The sequence below is a fragment of the Hippocampus comes genome, unplaced genomic scaffold (assembly GCF_001891065.2).
Source record: "Hippocampus comes isolate QL1 unplaced genomic scaffold, H_comes_QL1_v1.1 scaffold83, whole genome shotgun sequence".
NCBI lineage: Eukaryota > Metazoa > Chordata > Actinopteri > Syngnathiformes > Syngnathidae > Hippocampus > Hippocampus comes.
This window is the reverse complement of record NW_017805281.1, coordinates 708,126-729,267: the sequence shown is the minus strand read 5'-3', so window position 1 is coordinate 729,267 and position 21,142 is coordinate 708,126. Positions and strand designations below refer to the sequence as shown.

The window sequence follows — 21,142 nt, the reverse complement described above, 5'->3', positions numbered from 1 at the left end:
GCTCATCTTAAAGGAGGCGATTAAGCACCAAATGCGGGCTACTTTTAGACCCTATTATCTATTTTCTCACACGGAAAATAACAATTGTCATAAGTGCGCCTGTGAAGCCCTGGAACTGGTTAACCCCTGCACCCCAACCGACGCTTTATTTCTCTGTCAACATGTTCCCGAACGTCACATCTGCACGTTTTGGATGATTCTGGCATATGCAAATGATGTGGGTGGGGCCAGTTAAACAAACGAATCTGGAAAAAGAGCAACGTTTAATGAATTTCAATGGAATGATTTGATTTTAAAAATAACATTTGAAAATGATACAAATACAACACGGTTTTTCTTTACCATAAAATAATTAAATGCAAAAGATGAATGTAACAAAATTAAAAACATGTCACTAAATTAACTCCATCAATTAAAAACTATTTGTTTCTTCATTCCTTAAAGTAAAATAATAGACAAGAATGACTTGAACATATATTTTAAAAAAAAGAATTTTATGTCATGATTTAATTGATAGAGAATTAACGATAAAAACAAAACGAAAAATATTTTTTTACAGGATCAAGATTTTTATTAATAAATTGAGAAAATAAGTTATGAAAAATATTGAAACTGAAAGTAAAGATTTTGAAATGAGGAAACATTTTGTTTTGATTAAATACATGAATAGATTAAAAATTAAAGAAGTGAAGCGCCTTTTTTAAAATAAAACATTTGATACATGAAAATGTTTTTAAATAAAATGATAGATACATTAATCAATATCAACACCAAAAATATTTGAAGCAAGGTTTATTTTTTTCAAAATACAAAAAAGAAAATAACAAATATTACTCAAATAAAATACATATCAACATGCAGTTTAGTTTTTACATTGGAAAACAAATAAAAAACACTTTTGACAATATAATACAATGCAGATTTTTTTTTTTTGTCATGAGTGGGTGCTAGAAGATGCAAGGTCACGCGTCGCAAACCCGTCGAGATTTCCAAGCTTATTAACGACACTCGAGAGCAGCCCCCCCCCCACGCCCACTTCCCAAGGCAGCTTTCGTTGCAAATTACGTGCCGTGTGTGTGTGTGTGTGTGTGTGTGTGTGTGTGTGTGTGTGTGCGCGCGCGCGCGCTCGCGGTTCAGCATTCATCTGAAATGCAAATAACACAGGATTTCCATATGAATGTGCATTTATGATGTGGAGCGTATGTATTTCCAGAGATGGAAATTCATCCTCATTTCCATCCAACACATCTCGGCTCGTCTTTAAAGGCAGCCTGACGTCGTCCTGTCAATCATCTTGCGGGGTTACCTCTCTTTTTTTAATTTAATTTTATTTTTTATTTTTATTACATACTGTATTTTTATGTGAAAAGCGTCACATATACTTTATAAGGCAAGATCCAAGCTGAGCTTGCGGTGTTGTCATGATTTGAAAATGTACATTTTGTTTACGTTATTCGAGCATTTCTTCTATTTTGTCAAGTCTTTTATTTCATTATGGCACCCACATTTGTCATCCTTCCATATTTGACATGTGATTCATACCATTCAAATGCAAAAAAAACAAAAAAAACAAGCCCTTCCAACCTCAATATGTTGAACTCAATCACAACATCCTGGAAACTGTTTTAACTTCCCCCAAATTCTCAATTTTTTTTTCGATTCAACATTACCGACACTCCCAAATGAATGCAGACATTTTACTGGCTGACCTCCTGCTTTCCACAGACTCAAAGCACTGCTACTTGAAAGCGTTCACTTCTTTTCATGCCACCATAGAAACTCTATTTTCCAATACCGCATTCCACAGCTTCCCAGATTTTTCAGTGTTCCCCGTTTTCCAATTATTCCAATTTCCCAATTAATGCAGACGTTTTTACACCTCTTCATTCGACATTTCCCAACAGATTCAAGCAATTTAGATTTCAAAACACAATGCTTGTTGACAACATTTTGGGAACTAAACAATCACATCTCCCAAATTCCCCCCATTTTTCAGGATTGCATATTCTCTGTCAAACTTCCCAAATGAATGCGCATATTTCACTATCGGGCCTCCTGTTTCCACATTTCTCAAATCATTCTAACTTGAAATCTCCAAATTCCCACATTTTCCATACACCAAATCCTTAACCCTTTCAGGTGCAGCAGTTGCTACAGTGGACAGTTTATCACGTTATCACATTACAGGGTGCATGGAAGGGTTAAATTCATGGAGACATTTTGCAATTATCCTTTTATTCAGTCTCGCATTTAACATTTCTGAACATGTCATCTTTTCAGCATTCACATGCAATCTCTGCAGAAATGAATCATGGAAGGATTGCAGGATAAATGTGGATACTGTGATCACGAGTGTGTAAAAATTGGCCAAAATGGAAGAAAATGAAGCACGAAAATACATCATAGTAATATGTTGTGTCTCTGTTTAATTGCTTATTATATGTCATGGACAACGTATATGACAAGACAGTCATTGCGTAAGTTTGCTTCGAGCGTGTTTTGCATTTTAACTGTCTTTTTCCATCATTAATCTCCACGTGTCCATAAATAAATACAGAAATTAGGTCATGGTACTCCAGTATTTTACAAACAAACTACAAAAATCAAAGTTGAGAAGATATATTCGATATACTTTTAAAATATAGTAATATAACGGTCTGTTCTTGTTTTGGATTTTGATCAACTCATTAAATGTATTCAAGAAATGCAGTATTTATAATGAATATGAGACAATTGATATAAAAAGAAGAATGAATAATTATATACATGTATATATGTAGGTGTGTGTATATGTATATGTGTGTGTGTGTGTATATATATATATATATTATATATGTATGTGTGTGTGTTTGTGTATGTATGCACTGTGTGTTTTATTTTCTTCTTCTTGGCTGAGGATGGACACGCATGAAATGTGACCATTAGCCACGTTTTGACGGATGCGGCACATTAGGCCCGGCCGGGCTAACATCTTTATTTTGATACTCATGTGGCCGTAAAGGCCTCATCGTCGTCATTTTCATCATCGTCATCATCGTCACTGTCGGTTTGTACACAACAGGACGTGACTACGAAGATCCCCGTGTGCATACAAGCTAAAGACTGACTCTGCGAAATCACACGTGATTGTATGTATGTGCAGGAAACACGTTATATTGTGCTCAATTCTTTTTTTTTAATGCGGAAAATAGCACGTTTTAGGACTGTATTTTATATTTAAAAAAACAGTAATGTATAATTACATAGAATGTACGAAATTAGGTTGTTTTTGTTATACTTTTTACTTCAATTCACTGGACATCGTCCTGCTCCTTGGGTGCATACAATGGCCACTAAGGGGAAGGTAGTATCATGCAAACATTCTGACAGATATCGATTGCAGATTTCATAGGTCTGAATTATAACTGCCCAATAACAGCTTCGTAACCTAATTTCATTTTTAACCTTTACATTTTTCAATTTAAACGTAACAATTTTGGTACATTTAGTAACTCACGAGGACAGAGTAAGAAAATTACTGATTATGATTTTTGTTTTATTTTTTATCGTGGTCAAATTTCAAATTTTCCTGTTTCCTTGTTGCTCGGCAGACTTGACAGAAGTGGATCATAACTTCCGCATCACAAGAATGTTTTATCAAAATCACTTTTAAGTTCACATTCATCCTGGTTAAATATGTTTGTGTTTCTGTTAAGCTCCAATTTCCAAAACAAGTCAGGCTTGAATAACTTTTGGCATTTAATCATGCCACAAATAGAACGTAAAGTCTATTGGCTTTATTTGTAAGCATCCTACTTTATTTCTCAGGCTTCCTTATCTTTTGTTGAAGTGGAGCCTCATCAAGTTTTCCTCATCTGGTGATTTGTGGGTGTATTTCAAGGGAGAGGGGAGGCGTGTCCTGTAAAAGACATGATTTTTTTTTTTTTTTAAGTAATCTTAACTGACATTATCATGATGCTTGAATAATGCACAACGGCATCAAGTATTCATCCCGTATTGAACAGAGACCTGCCCGAAGGCGCACACAAGATGTGCGTGTGCGTGTGTGTGTGTGTGTGTGGGGGGGGGGGGATATTGGCACAGGCTGGTGTTGATATTGCAGCCCCTCAGGACCAACAAAGGGAAGATTTAAGCAAAAAGTAGCTTTTGTTGCGCTTTATTGATGTTTTGTGTTCATCCGGGCAGAGAAGAACACAAAAGTTTACACAGTCTGGATGCCATTTGTAACGATTGCTGCACGGTGTGCGCTGACCTCATCTGGCGGGTTGCACTTTCTACTCGAGATGTATTGACTGCTAATAATAAAAAAAAAAAAAAATTTAAAAAAAGAAGAAAAAATAGGATACAATAAAAAGAAGTGTAGAAAGATGTGAGGGTTTCATACTTGGATGAGAGTTCAATATTAGCTTACATTCAGACAAAAAAAATGGAGTGAAAAATAAATACTGGAATTTAAATGAAAGTATAAATACAGAGAATAAATTGTAATGGAGCTAAAATTTTAAAAAGCATCAAATAACAGCAATTGAAAAGCATGCTAGGAAATAATACAACTATCCAATGCAAACTGTTCATCCACCCACGTATCAGGTAAAACTGTCTATCCATTCAGACGCGTCCTATTTTAGGGCAAGAATCTCTTTCGCAGAGTCTCATCTAACTTTGCGCATGGCTGCATTTTATATATATATATTCCTGGCCGATGAAAGTTGCTCCTTTTTTTTTTTTTCCCCTTGTGCTTGACTGAAACGGAATGAACACAGTCCCCATCATCATACACTCATTCGCCATTCACAATTCACCATGAAAATCATCTTTTCAAGAGCACACAGGTGACCGCTAGATCGAAGAAACGTTTCGACAAACATGAATCATTTTGCTTTAATTAAGGTAATAGTGTTCACTTTAAATTCCGCAGAATTAATTTCGATAAAAGTTGATTTTTTTGTGTGTTTGACTTTTGCAGCGATGTCCAAGGACTACTTATGTGTGTTTTCCTTGTGCTCAACACTTTTTTAAAAAGTTAGCCGATATTGGTACTTTTGCTTCAGGAAAAAAAAAAATGGCGATTTTTGAGGGGGTCGCCGGAATCGAACGTGTTCCCCCCCTCCTCCTCCTCCTCCTCTTCCTCATCTTATTATGAAAAGTGTCCTCTGGGTGCGAACATGAAGCAATAACACAGCGGTGGCGGCTAATTGCGTTAGCCAAGCAGCACAGTGGCTGGCGAGCGGGACAAAGGGCAAAAATCTAATAGTCAGGTGGCAATATGGCAACCAAATTAGAGCATTAGTTTTCATCAGTGTCCTCCCGTTAGCCGGGGGGGGGTGACGAGGGGCGGCTACAAAACATCCCAATCTAATTGCCAGCGTGCAAACGTGACTGGAGGGCCGGGCGAGTGGCGGTGTGAAAGATGTGATGTCATTCCTTGGAGACGCAAGCAGCTTTGATGGGCCACAACACCCCCAAGGCCGCTTCATTAGGTACAGCAGCCAATTACGTAAGTGGCGGGTGATTTGACCTGTGAGTTTAATTCAGTCCGTGTTCATGTTTTGTAGTTTTAGCACCACACCAGATGCTTTTTCAAAATACTATGGACAAATTAAATGTGAGCATGTTGGCTCGGCCCTTGTCAAGAGTTCCAAGCGTTCATGTGGGGGCCCCTTGCAAAATGAATTTCCCACCCTTGCACTAACTTACAGTATATATGTTGATGCTATACCAAAACTAGAACGTGGACAAGACAACTGTATATTACCCCTTTCGTGCACCCTGTAACCCAAATGTGTCAAACTCAAGGCCCGGGGGCCAAATCTGGCCCGCCACATCATTTTATGTGGCCCGCGAAAACAGATCAAACATGTCAACTTCCATGATGCTAAAATTCTCATTTGTAATAAATAAGAGAGATATTCTAAGCATTTTCTGGTTACCACCACCACCCCCCCCCCCCAATGATAGTAACTTAAACAAGAGTTGAATCAACAGTTATTCTTGACTTCTTTGGATGGTTTCAGTCATAACAGCCCTCCAATGGAAATGCTAACTACAATGTGGCCCACGACAAAAATGGGTTTGACACCCCTGCTGTAACCTGATAACATGGTAAGCTGTCTACTGTAGCAATTGCTGTAACCTGAAAGGGTTAAATGAAAATGATTTTTTTTTTTGTTTCTTAATTGGAATATTAAATTCCCAGGCACTAAAAAAACGTTGCTTTAAAAATCAATAATATATACTGCATATGTACATATATGGGGGCACGGTGAGCAACTGGTTAGCACGCCGGCCTCACAGTGCAGAGGTCGTGGGTTCGATCCCAGCTCCGGCCTTCCTGTGTGGTTTACGTGTTCTTCCCGTGCCTGCGTGGGTTTTCTCTGGGTACTCCGGTTTCCTCCCACATTCCAAAAACATGCATGGCAGGCTGATTGAACACTCTCAATTGTCCCTAGGTGAGAGTGTGAGCGCAGATGGTTGTTTGTTTCTGTGTGTCCTGCGATTGGCTGGCAAGCAGTTCAGGGTGTCCCTCGCCTACTGCCCGAAGACAGCTGGGAGAGGATCCAGCACGCCCGCGACCTGTGTGAGGATAAGTGGATCAGAAAATGGATGGATGAATAATTCTATATATACTGCATAAAACTCAGCAAGCATCAAATGACAGCCGGACGTCTCGTCTGCCTTTCCACTGCTTGGAATTTGACTACAATTTCAGTCGCTACACAATTATACGCTACTTGTACAAACGTCTCGTGTGCGTTGAATGTTGTTATCACCGAGCAAGGAGGGAAGACAAGTGACAAACGAAGCCGCTTGCGGTAGAGGCAAGGTATTTAGTGCTTATGCCGGTGTTGTAGGCGACGTCATTGGGCCGAGATCAATAAACGGCACACGAGGACAAGCGCGCCGTGGCCTCCCAGCACAAAGAGACGCTGACCTTTTGTCCATAACGCCTCCCCCTCTCGCTTGTCTTTTGTGACACATCAATGTTGTTTTCCCCATCTGGCTGAGGCCTCGGCGCAAAGAGCAAAATAATTACCGCCTTTGCTGAAAGACGTTGCGTTATGGACTGATTTAAAGCAAATGTTCGCCTGGGCCAGAAGGTCGGCCGGGCCAAGCTCGTTACGTAGAGGGAGTGGGTGGGGGTGGAGGGGGGGGGTGGGGGCAGGAAGAAGTGAAAAAATAAAAACCAGTAAAGTTGCAGGTGTTCGAAGATGAAATAATAAGCTTTGCCCTTATTAGGGATTGGCGAGTACTGATACACATCGGTATCGAGCTGATACCAGCCTAATTTTAAGGTACTGTATCGAGTACTAGTCGAGGTTGCCGATAACAGCCACTTCAGGCAAAAAAAAAATCTGACATTGAGTAAGTCCTCCTCAGAAAGAATGGTAATGTTCACGTTGTATTATTTTTGCGTTAAATTATTTTAAAAATATTTTTATCATAAAAGTATTGGAAGTATTGCTACTTGATATCGGTACATCATCAAAGCGTGAATACTTGTTTTGGTATTGGTCTGTAAAAAGTGGTATCAAACATGCACAGCTCTTATGTTCAGTTAATCAGCGACCAGTCAGTTGGTCGGTCAGCCATTCATTTCATTTGTTGGTAAGTCTGTATTTTTTATTTTTTGCCATGAAGTTGTGTGGTTAATCAAGCAGTCAATCTGTCAGGCGGCCGCTTCGTCATTCTGTTGGTCCGTTAGTTGATGAGTAAATCAGTAAGCTGCCAAATTGATCCCAAAATTCATCGGTCAGTTAGCTGGCCAGTCTATCCGTCATTCAGCCGGCACTTAGCTCTTTAGTTGTCAGTATTTTTGTTGGTTTGTAGCTTGGTTCGGTGATCAGTTTCTTCGTCAGTCCATCGGTACATCGGTTGGTCAGTGATTTGGTCAGTCCGTCTGTATTAAGTTGGCAGTTTGGTTTGTCGGTAAATTAATCAGCCAGGCGATTGGTTCGTTCATTTTGTTTCTTGGCTGATGGGTTGGTTCGTTGATTGGCCGAAAAGTCGGTAGGTCTGTTGGTCACTCAGGCGGTCAGTCTTGTTTGTTAGTTAGCTAGCTAGCTAGATGGATAGTTAGCTAGTTAGTTATTTGGGCAGTCCCTTGGTCGGTTGGCGAACAGGTATACCTCATTCATCTAAAATAGCTTTTCCACTCTATCTACCATGTAATACGTTGCAGTGGCGGCCAAAACAATCTTGTCTTCTCCTTACGACGACACAAATTAGCCCGGCCCATCATGCAACACACGTTAGCTGGCCGCAACATTTTCCGTGAAGTCGACGGGCTTTGAAGTGTCAGGGTGAGGAAACATCACGTATCGAACGTCGCCGCCTTGCACGTCTCCGTGCGGCCCGGTTAATAATTCACAGTGGGAAAGTGACAGAGTGAGCCAGCTCAAATCAAAGAATAATAAAAGTCTTTTTTTCTTCTTCTTCTTCACACAGCTGCAGGTGAGGCGTCATATCGCTGCCCATCAAATATTCACACAGCCGGAGGGGAAGGGGGAGTGGGAGACGGGGCCTGTTTTTGATGGACCGGACAGAGGAGTGATGCTTTTTTTTTTTTTTTTTTTTCCTTTTAGAAAAATGTCTTTTCAACCGTGAGTGTGTTTTGTTTTGTTTTTTTAAGATTTTCATGAGGAAAAACTAATATTTTTAGGGGGAAAAGCTCAATAGTAGTAGTAGTATTGCCCGCGACCCTTGTGAGGATAAGATTAGAACATGGATTATTATTATTATTATTATTATTGACAAACGGCAAAACGCAAAACAACGAAAAATGTAACACAAGGGAGAACCGACAACCGAATGTTGACCTTTCTTTAATGACCAGGCTGGCGTGCGACTGATCTTGACTAAAAGTCCAGCGTGGTGCAACTTTTGGTGCTCCAATTAGACGCGTTGTTATCGCCATTACGGCAGCGGTGATGATGGCGATGGGGTCTAATTGACGCCCACGAACAGACTTGTTGGTGTTCCCGAAGGCGAGGAGAGCACATCCAGCGCGGGGACACGAGGCGAAATGACAAGCGGATAATGAGACGGCTAAACGCTTGATCTTGACAATAATTAGCTCCTTTCGCCCGAACCTCCTGGCGCTAATCAAAGGTTAGCGACAAATAAACTTTCTTCACAAGGTGCGTTCTCCCTAAACGTTTCATACTCCGAATCCAATTATTTGGCTCTTTTAGCGCATCACGCTCTCGCACTTTGGCTTGATAATTGCTGTTTTACTTCCAGACACTCAGTCACTATTCAGCACCAAGATACATGACATATTTGGAATTTTAGGCTTCGGGGACGTCAACTAAATTATAGTTGCAAGCTTCATGGTATGACATCAAACTGTCGGTATACGAAGTTCGAAGCCTTTTGTATTTTTTTTCCTCATAGATGCAAGAAACACAGTCTAAATATGATTCCCGATTTGTGTTGGAGGTTGATCATTTGATCCAATTTTGAAGCCTCCTTCAACTGCAAATGTCTTTTCAGAATTGTATTAAAAAGGATATAAAGTCCACAAATTCAAGTCAATTTTTTTTTTCAATTCTGCTGCATTTGAAGGCAGATGATGTCACGATCAGAAATTAAGGAAAAATGTATTAATATTAAAATTCTAAATAACCAAGCGTGATGCCTTCAAGTGCCGTCTGACTTTCAAGAGGTCAGGTCGTCTCTGCAATTTCACCTTCTCCTTCAGTCTGTTTGTGTTTTGCAGTTTGATTTTTTTTTTTTCCATCCGCCTCCGCCTCACGTTTAATGGTTGCAGTTGGTGGTGAAAACGCCACTTTACCTGCGAGCAAATCATCAGGACGGCGCGAGAAGCGACGGGCGAGAAGCGACGACGCCAGCCAATCGACGCAAAAATGAAAAACAACAAAAAAAGCGGGGATGAAATTTCCCCGAGTCAGAGCCAGGCAATGAAGTGATTCTATTAAAAAGCCATCTGACCGTTAATAAAAGTAATGATTTGATATCGGCGCCGCGGGCTGGAGCTTTTTTAAAACATTTTATTTTATTTTGATGCAAGTGTACATGGAGAAACATAAAACGCAATTGCAGGCTGGCCCGTGTTTTGTGACTTAATGAGATTTGGGAAGGCGGCCGGGCGGGCGGCCCGAGGTGTTATTCGTGCGCGATGCAGGCGACGGATAAAGCCCGCCGCAGCAGGATATCAAACTCATGCGCGGACGCTACCAGATGTTTTTATTTGAGCCGTGAATGCGGCTGGGAAGATTTGACATACAGACAGGAAATGGACTGACTTCATATACCACCTGCTTCCTTCCAGGGCATTGTCAGAAACGGCGACGACCACCCGTGTCGTCGTTGATGACTTTGAAAGGCCAAAGAGATGTTTTTCACCACTCCAGTTGAAGTGTATTGTACAATATGAACATACGCAAAGTGGAATTGTCTTTTTTTATTTTGTCAAATCACTTTCTCTTACGAAAAGTGCACTAGCTTTATGCTAACACACAATTGAAAGCAACATAGGCAGGCTAATGAAACTAGCATCAATCAAACGCACAAAGTGGGTTTGGCTGAGTAGTGTTTTGGGTAAAAAAAAAAGTGCAATTAGAAGTCACCTTTGTCCACTGTCTCTTTGGTGGCCAATTTGAAGGTCGGTGATTTCACGACACTCCAAAACTTCAAATGAACCTTCAAATGTGGCTTTCTTTTACGTTGTTCTTGAGAGAATACAAACAGTATGTCCAAATCTGTCAAACAAGTCCATGGCAGATGACGTCATAAAGACGTTTGAATTTTAAGTTTCCTTGAAATGTAGCCTTCTTTTCACATTTTAATAGATGGCATCTTAATTCTCCTTTGTGATTTTTATTTATTTATTTTTTGGCATGCTGCCATTCAGCTCTGAAAAATAATAATGCATGTACTAATGTCAACACAACAGTTAAGGCAGATAACCTCTATATGCTGTCTTATTTAAAGGCTCCTTCAATTGAGCCCCCCCCCCACCACCTCCCAAGCAAACGTAATATAAACCCCAATTATAAGTCTATATTCTCTCAACTGCTGAACTTGGAAGCCACTTTGATGGCAGATGACCTTAGAAAGGAGTTTTATTTTAAAGGCTGCTTCCAACATGGCATTTTTTCTTCTTTTTTTTTTTTTTCAAGTACATGTAATGTAAAGTCCAATTATAGGCACAACTGTATGACTTGGAAGTCTATTTGAAGGCATAGAATGTCTTGTTACATCCTTAAGATTTTTTGTGGCCTCCCAAACATCCTTGCGTGTCGCTCCGAAGTCTTGATAAATCACGCAAATTTCTCCCTTTGTGTTGGGTCATTAATTAAAGACAGAGTCAATAATCCGAATATTCATCATATTTTCAGCACGAAGCGATGCGATTGGCTGCATTTGTAAGACCTTCCAACGAGCAACCTCCGAAAGACGCGAAGGCTGACTTTGAATGCGTCGCCCTCGCTGCGTCGCCGCTCTTTGTGCCGCTTGTTTGTTTTGTTTTGTTTTGTTTGCAGCGGCGAATGAATGGCAGCCTCGTTAGCAACATTTGACGAGAGAAAAGGTGGCGAAGGTTTTGCTGCTTTTACAGACGAGACCTTGGAGCAAAGCAAACGCACGCTCACTCGCCGAGTTTGAAAAGTGACGCTTGACGATGAAGGTCCATCAAAGCACTCCGGCAATTAGTTGCCACGTACAAACTTGTCATTAATTTTTTTTTTTTCAATGTTGCCACCGCAGGAAGTCGACGGCATGTTGTTTTCATATTTAAATTTGCTCCACCATGTCTCTCTCCGGAATAGAAAAAGAACTAAAAATGTGCTTATGTTTATGAAGTGGATCGCTGTTGAATGTCTCGCGTCAAAAGTGTTATTTGCAATATGTTGTATGTGCCCCCACAATTCTAAACACGGTTTTCACATTAATATTGCGTTGGTGGAATAAGAACGAAGCGGATGATTCCACCCATTTTCAGCAATCAAGGGCCGGCTGACATTCTATGCGGCACCGCCCCTGCACATCTAATGTGTTTGGATGCAAGAAAGGGATTTAAAAGAGAAACTGAAAATGTTGTGGTCAGATTGTAAATATTTTTATTGTTCCTCCCAGCTGAAGTTTACTTGAACACTAAACATAAAAGCAACAGATTTACACCTTTTGGTATTCAAAACAAACAGCTGCAACAAAGACGCCACTAGCTTTGTGCTAGTGCTAATTAGCATCTATGTTGCGATGCTTTGACCTTTGAAGCAACAGACTGAACACAAACGGTTCAGCAACAGCATGTCGGTCGACAATGCAAGAGTACTCATTGGCATATATTTTTTAGCTTCTGTGTAAAATTACTACTTAGTGCCGTGCTGATGAGCTCAGAGAAGAGTTGAGAGTTTATTATGAATCCCACTGGAGTTCTAGGCAGGGCACACACCGCTGCAATATGATTGGCTGTTGAGATCCATCTGTTTGCTTAATACACTATTAGCAGCAGCATTTAAATGACAGGGTGTGACAAACTTATTTTTTACATGACTGTGTGTGCTTTTTTTTTTTTTTTTTTTAAATAATGAGGTGTGATTTTCCTCAAAGAATTTCCGTAAAAGATGTAATTATTTGTAGTTTTTAGGGGGAAGCCTGGAACAGATTCATGTGATTACTTTTTAAGGGATTGTTTTAGATGTCCTATTTTTTCTGTATTTTACGATTTGGGTTTTCAAAATGTATTTTAATCAGATGAATCAAATAATATAATGCAAGCTAAATCATCCTAGGGTGGCCCGGTAATCAAATGGTTAGCGCGGCGACCTCACAGTGCAGAGGTACAGAGTTCACTACCAGCTTTGACCTACCTGTGTGGAGTTTGCATGTTCTCTCCGGGCATGCGTGGGTTTTCTCCGGGTACTCCGGTTTTCTCCCACATTCCAAAAATATGCATGGCAGGCTGATTCTACACTCTAAATTGTCTCTAGGTGTGAGTTTGAGCGTGGATGGTTGTTCGTCTGTGTGTGCCCTGCGATTGGCTGGCAATCGGTTCAGGGTGTCCCCTGCCTACTGCCCGAAGACGGCTGGGTTTGGCTCCAGCAACCCCCGCGACCCTTGTGAGGAGGAGCGAATCATAAAATGGATGGATGGATGGATAGATCAGCCTAGCATGCCATTTTTTTTGTTGCATAAAGTTTGCTTCAATGCTCGAAAAAAGTCAATTTTTGCAACGCCTGAACATTTCTGGGTGTATCTCTGCAGCCGGTTTCCGCTTTTAAATGCCATCGGTTCATTTCTCCTCTGTGGGGGGAAAAGAAAAAAAGACAACAGTGTAATTATGCGGAGCTTTGAGGGGCTAATGTGGGATTGATTTGTAACTGCGGGACATTCTTGAACCAGATCCTCGCAAATGAAGCCAGCCAGCAGCTAGCGAGCGCCGCCTTAAGTGAATTTAAAAATGCACGAATAATTACACGTACGCGGCAAACTAATTAAGACGGTGTGAACTCTGCGGCCTGGCTCGTCGCTCACGGTGATTAGCAACCTCGTATTTCACCACCAACCCAAAATGGGGTCCGTGACATCGGACGTGGACTGGCGGAAACATAGAAAGAAAAAAAAATGAAAAAAGGAAGAAAGTCAGACTGGTGGTTACTATTTCCAAGTCGGTGCATTAATCATGAAAAAGGCGGACGACTGTCGGCGAAGAAACATGAATATTTTTATAATTCAATGGATGTAATTTATACCCGGGCCAAATCATCAGAATGGCTCCTCTTTTTTTTTAATAGTATGGAGGAATAGATTCATAAATAAGATGTGAGCCGAATGTCGCCGCCTGCGCGATAAGAACCTTATTCTATTTTTTGACGTGATTAAATGCTGAAGTTAAACGATAATACAAACATTGTGCTCACTTTGTATTGACTTTGCCAGAGTGGGATTCATTTTAATGTTTACATAGTGTCGATACAGTACATACAGTACTTTTTTTTTTCTATTTTCAATTTGAACACAAGCTGGATCAGATTTGAATTCCAATAAATAAGACAAATTGAATAAGTACTAAATTAATAAATAGTTCCAATGTATTTCTTCATTGTTATGTAGTAGAATGCTCAGTAAGACATTTCTTGAATTTGTGAAATCTTTGTTAGAATGCTCACTTTCTTACTCTGTCAAATGGTGATTCATTTTTTATATAATTAGTTTTTAATAATATGGTTACATTTACTTGAACAGCAAATTGCAATCTGATACAATGAAATTTGCACTTGTTTACTTTAGTGCTCATTAAAAAAACTAAATTAAATTTGTGTTGCGCATGAATAAATTCATGTGCCTTAAAATTCCTGTATCTATACAATACAAATGTTATTTATTGGACTAATTTTCAAACTTGGTAAATTAACTCACATGTGAATTAGTAAATCATATTTTTATCATAAAAATATATAGCTCCAATATTTAAAATGCCCAGTAAAAAAATGTAGCTTTTTTTCTTTTTTCCCCCCTGTCATTTGTTACCAATAAAAAGTAAAATGCAAAAGAGGCAAAGTTAAAAGTCTTGTTATATTGCCTTTGTGGAGACAATAAAAATGACTTTTTAGTGCAAGAAAGGAAAAAATGATAACATGGAGATTCATGAGAAAGCCAGAGAGGTTGAAATAAAATCAAAATATGAAAATATATTCACCATGAGTCGCGTTGAGTTTGGTATACAGTCAATCTTAGATTAAACGTGGAGCACTTTGTAATGATAATATACCACGGTTGACATTAACTCAAAATGACCTTGGTGGACGTGCCACATGCTGCTTCATCGCATATTAAAAAAACAAAACAAAACAAAACAAGGACATGATGATTTGATCACTTTAGAAGTCTTTGCAAAGATTTTGACTAAAGTCGGCGTCGTCTTCGTCTCTTTGTGTGAGCAAATCTTCCGTATGGATTAAGACAATCTCCAGGCTGCTCTTCATCCTCGTCTTGCTCTTCTTCTTCCTCTGTGCATCTCTGTTAAAGCCCGAGATTCAGTTTAGCCTCATCAGCGTCCGTACGACTTAAGCAAATCCTTTGGCGAAAAGCCTTCGGCGGACACTTTGAGACGCAAAAACACGGCGAACCAAAGCAATGTGAGCGCTTCGTCGTAACTGCATCAAATACTTCTTCTTCTTCCTCTTGGTTCAAATGCAAAAGTGGATCATCAAACGGCAGATATGCTGTCACAGTTTGCATTTCGATGCCGTTCTCATGAACAAAACACAAATGATTGCAAATGTGCATTTTCTGTTTCTTGGTTTTCGTTTGACTTCTGCGATGATGAGCAGTCACATTTTCTTGTTTATTTCGTTTTGTTTGTGTGGGGATGGACAGTGAGGCCATTTTCTCATTTTACTGGAGTCAGGATGGTACAGTTATAAAATTCTTGATTTTTCATTTTCTTCTGTGATGGTGGAGGGGATTTTCTTGTTTTCTTGACTCTTCACATCCGGCTCACAGTGTAGAGGTGCAGTGTTCAATTCCAGCTCCGGCTTTCATGTATGGAGTTGGGATGTTCTCCCTGTGCCTGGGTGTGTTTTCGACGGGTAATCCAGTTTCCTCCCACATTCCAAAAACATACCTGGCAGGTTAATTTAGTGTTCGTAGTAAAAGTTTATTTAACTTTCCATCACAGAAATAAAACAACAAAAACTTAATTGTCGAAGGTGTCCATTATCATGAAAGTCAAACGAATAAAATCTTGTCACAATAGTCGAATAAGAAAATGTCGGAACAGTTCATCAACACATACAAAATGACAAACTGAACATCAAAACTGAAATTAAATGAGAAAATTGCGTAGCTGTCCAAAGTATCCACTTATAAATCAAGAAAATTGGAACATTTTGTAATTTTTGTAAATGGTCAACATCACTGAAGTAAAACGAGAAAATGGTGAAAATGTTCATAAACACCGACGTAAAATGAGAAAATTAGCAAATTTCGCAACTATCAAAAATGTCCATTATCACAGAAGTAAAAAGGGAAAGATTTTTCACATTACTAACGTGAAACAAGAAAATGTGTAAAATGGTGTACTATCACAGGAGTAAATTGACATTTTAAAATATTGTAATTAGCCTAAATGCCCATCGTCAAAGAAGTAAAATCGAGAAAACAAGAAAATGCCTTCACTATCCATTGCCACTGAAATACAACGTAAAAACATCGTAACTGTCCATGGAGAGTGAAATCTGATAAATGGGAAATTGTCCCTCAGCACACAAGTAAAAACAAAAATGAGTATTTTTCAAAGCTGTTGCGGCTATCCATCATCTCCCAAGAAAAACGATAAAATGTCAGAACTGCCCCATTGTCACAGGAGTAAAACTATGTCCTCGAAAAGTCACAACTGTCCGTCAAGAAAAAAGTTAAAACTCTTGACAGAGGTAGAATCATTCTGCGTGCACCTCTAAATGCTTCTCTAGCCCACCCAGGAAGTTTTAAAAAATTCCCTAAAAGCACCGATGACGCGCTAGCTCCTGACGCGGCCCCCCTTCGGCGAGAAAGCGAGCTGACAGGGCCTTGCCGCTAATCCGGCGTTAGCAAGTTAGCGCTTTGCCCCACGTGCCGCCCAGCTGGAGCAAATACCTGCATCGCACCTTCCGGATCAGCGGCGCAGAGCCGCGGCTTTACCGCCTCTGCCGCACGACTTTGGCCTTAATTAAGTCCATCTCGCAGGCGGCGCGGCAGGGATGGCGGGTGGAGCGCTAGGCGGATTTGCGCTAGCTCACCGGCAGCGTCAAAATAGACACCGACAAGCATGCGCTTTAAAATCTGGAGCATTTTGAGGGAAGGGGACAAAAAAAAATATGAGCTGCGCTACATTTTTGGATGTAGTAGTATTATTGTGGTTGATGCTGTGATTATTTATTATATTATTATTCAATCATCACTTTCATTATAATTCTTATAGTTGCTGTTTTATTCTTTTATCTTCAATAAGAGAAGAATCTCACTCCTTTTGGAAATGTCTGTTACCATTATGAACAAGCCGTTATTTGTGTTGTTCATTTTGCACATGGCTACTCAAAATTAGCCTGGCCGGTGGTAGACAGTGTAGGTAGCTAGCTAACAAGATAGATAGCAGATGTTTGTACATGTTTCTGATGTTATTTTGCTGAAGTTGTGTTTAGTCTTTGTGGTTTCTTGTTCTTGGCTCCTGAAGGGACTGCAGATGGACTCCTGAGGGACTCCGGTGGCCCCGCTTTGTTTTTCCCAATGTGGCCTCTCAGGACGGCGTTCAGACAGCCGGCCAGCAGCCCTCCCTTGTCCACAGTTGTTGTTGTTGTTGTTGAGCCACAAGCTGCGATGCAAACTTTTAATGGGCCGAGGTGCGGGTCACTTGGCTTCACTAACTGGTCTCCCTGGACCCTCCCGTCCGGACCCTCTCTACGGAGCAGCAAGGCATCATGGGAGGAGGCCGCCGCAGCCGCCTCATAAGTCAAAGCCTGCAGGCTGGCTTCTTTGCCTGCGGGAGCATCCTGGAGTGCTTGTCCTATAAAAGCAACTTTGCCTTTTTTCTCTTCAGGAATCCAATCCCAACTGCAGCGTTCTAAATTTACTTCCTCGCCGCGGAAGGAAGACAGAAAATCATACTCGAGGGAAGAAGAAACATGTATGCAAGATAATGGGGGGGAAAACAACAACTTTTCCTAAAAGGAAATGATCTGGAATTACTTTGTTGAAGCTTAGACCCACTTGCCGCCTCTTATTACTGCAGATAACTTTCAATACACATTCGCAAAAACTAGGACAAGTTTGTCTGTGAGCGGATGGTGGAAATAGTCAAAACTTAACTCAACATGGCTGCTTCAGACAAAGTGACCGAACTCCCTTAGTCTTTTTCGGCATTGCTTCTTAGGACTCATGATAGACATCCCTGCCACATTTCATATTGCGAAGTCAAACTAGCTTCTGGGGCTGATTTTTTTTATTTTTATCTGGTTGGCCTCAATTGAGTCACTTCAACCCAAAATGGAAAACCTCTTCGAGTATGGCTTCTTGAGACGTTTTTGTTGGACTACTCATGAGATTTATTGACCAAACTTGAGCTCAAAAGTCACTCTGGCTTTGGGGTCTGAAGTGAAACGCACTCGGACCGCCGCCATACTTGAGAAATCACTTGCCGTTACTTGCTTTGATGTGAAATACAGCTGCGTGATTGCTTCTCTGCTCCTGATTGGCTGATGAACTTGTGGGCGTGGCCTGCCCATTTTGACACCAACATTTTCACATCATGTAATTCATGCCTGATGTTGCCAGGGTGATGGGCCTCCTCATTGAAAACTCGTTTAATCTCGTCTGTGGCAGAGTAGTGGGGATAGGGGGGCCTAGTGGGGGGGCGGGGGTGAAGGAGGACGCCTGAGAGCTGCATTAAAGCCTGCCTGCCAGGCCCGCGTCACGCCCGCTCGCCTCTCCCAGCATGCATCAGTGCCGCCAGGAGCCTCTAATGGCAGAGGAGATGGAGGTGGCTTCATTAACATTCAAACACATTTTTTGAATCGTAGCACTGATGACGCCGAAATTACATTTCACAGCCCCGAAGCCAGTGACACCGTGCAACATGAAATTCAGTATGTCTATCATGAGTATAGCCACAAAAAAAAAAAAGTCTCAAGACGCCATGCCTGATAAGATACAGGAAGACCACATACCATTTCAGTCTGAAATTCAGCCCAGAAGCCAGTTTCTTGAAGCAACATGAAATTTTGTAGGGAATTTCTAGCATGAGCAGAACCCGTTTTAGGGTCTTTTGACAAATTCCCGGACTTCTTCAAAATTGAACTCCTCTGAGAGAATGTGTTCAACAACTGCCAAATTAAAAAAAAAAAATCCCAATGAAATGGCCAATGCTAAATTGTAAAGAGTTTTTGTCATGTCATGTGGATGTAGCATAGCGCCAATGTTTTATTACTCCACGTAATACACAAAACTCGAATAAGTTTGAGTTTGAAAATTCAGTCCTAAAAGCCAGTTTGACTTCATCATCGGCAGGCATAAGGAGACGTACAAAAAACAAAACAAAAAAAAAAAAAACATCTCAGGTAGCCAAGCCTGGAAAGTTACAGAGGGTCTGCCATTTTGTTTGAAGCGGCCATTTTCTAAGGGTCCTTGCTCACCCGCAGCCAAATCAAAACACATAAAAAATCTCAAGTTTTTGGTATGAAGCAACAACTTTTGGCATGATTTGTCATTTCCAGGGACGTTTCAAAGACAAATTGGTCCTAATATATAAATATATCGCTAATGCTACATTATGAAGAGATGGAGTTTATTTTAATTGGATTTGGAAAGTCTTTTCGCTGAGCTTGAAAATTCAGCCCTCATCAAAGCCAGTTACACTTTGCAAAATCAAATTTAGTGGGCATTTTATCAAGATTGGGACCACAGGAACCTTCAAAAGATGACAAAAAAAAAATAAGAGTTAGTCTACCGTTTTGGTATAAAGTGACCATTTTACAGGGAAGCTTGCTCCCTTGAATTCGTTCTGAAAAGTCATCCTCCGCAGCCCATTTGACTTAGCCACATGCTATCTGGCAGCAATGTCTATCACGAGAAGCAAGCCTGAAAAGAAAGTCTCCCATTTTGGTTTGAGACAACGACTTAAGGCAGTTTGTCCATTTCCAGAGGCCCTTCAAATACAAATTCTAACCGGTGACTTTGTCCGATCACGACCAAATTTATAAACCTTGACTTACAGCCACTTGGACGACACTTAAACATGACCAAACGTCATGCGTGGGATGAAGGTCATATCCTCTCTTCTGGCAGAAATATATCGCTGCAATAATGCTGTATTGAAGTCTAAAGATGCGCGTTGACCATAAATGTGAGCCGCAGTGTCGATCCCCACATGAAAACAAAAATAATCACGCTGGAGGCTGAGTGTTCATTCCCGCCTCTGCAAAATGAGAAGCTGTTTCTCATCACGGCGGCAAGGACACAAAAAAAAATAAACAACACACCTGCCACGATTGACCCAAGTGCGCTCATGTCGCTCGGCTATTTCTCGGAAAGGCCAATCGGCGAGACGTCTTTTTACGACACTAATCAGAGCAAATGCGGTTACAGAGATGCACTTTGGGAGAAATGATTGCTTTTCTGAAAAAAAAGGAAAAACAAAAATCAAAGCAAACACAGGGCGCTAATGCTTCCGCCATGCCGAGAAGCGCGACGTGACGAGGGCATTTAATTTGCCCGCTAAATCAAATAAGTTAAATTAGAGAGTGCTCATTTTAGCGGCCCACAGAGGGCAAGAGGTAGCATCGAAAGAAAACAAACAACAGGCTTTCCAAATGGCTCAGAGGCGCTCTGTTACCTCGAAACAACACACACACACACACACACACACACACGCCGAGCAAAAGATTGCTTGCCATTTTCGGTGCAACCAAACGAATGCAATGTCGGCGAAAAAAAAGCTGAGGGCCCAATCAGGAGTTCCCAGCGCTGAGGAAAGGCCTCGTTCCGACAAGTCTTCAACTGTGCTCAGACCGCAGGGACGAGAGACCTCAGCTGGCTAATTAAAGGCGGCCAATTAGAGTGCCGCTCTTGTTTGTTTGTTTTTTTTGTTTTCTTTTTTCACTGAGGCTAAGCTAAAGCACAGGTGTCAAACTGGAGGCCCGAAGGCCTGAGCCAGCCCAGTGGAACATGAAATGTGGCACGTTTGATAGGAATCAGAGTTTCAGAAGGGAGGTTATGTGTTTTCCCTTGATTTGTTAGCGTTACGGGTTTTTCAGTGCGAGTTTTCAAATGTGCCGCTGACATGTAATGACACCAAACAAAATGTTTAACTTTTTAACCTTGTCCATTTGTCTAGGATATGAGGTTCAAATTTGGTAGACTTCTTGGTCTTTTTTGGCACATCTCCTGAAGATTTTTTTGAGTATCTTTTCTCGATAGACATAGGTACTCAATTTCATGCTATCTATATTTGCGTCAAGTGAGCCACTTCAAAACAAAATGGCAGACATCCGTTGGAATTGTTTCAAACATGGGTTCTTGAGACGTTTTGTCATTCTACTCAAGATAGACCAGTCTACCAAATGTCAAACTGGCTTCTGAATATGAATTTTTTTAAATGATCAAGTTGGCCCAACTGGTCCAAATGAGAGTAAAACGGTCACTTCAA

At 40.7% G+C, this 21,142-nt stretch overlaps 1 long non-coding RNA gene across 1 annotated transcript in view; it reads left to right on the top strand.

Moving 5' to 3' along the window:
- LOC109516474 (uncharacterized) overlaps positions 1-2,537 on the top strand; it is a 30,846-nt gene extending 28,309 nt beyond the window's left edge. The window contains exon 3 of the long non-coding RNA XR_002168346.1: positions 2,281-2,537. This is a non-coding gene — a long non-coding RNA (uncharacterized LOC109516474). The remainder of the gene's footprint in view (positions 1-2,280) is intronic.
- The last annotated feature ends 18,605 nt before the right edge of the window (positions 2,538-21,142 follow it).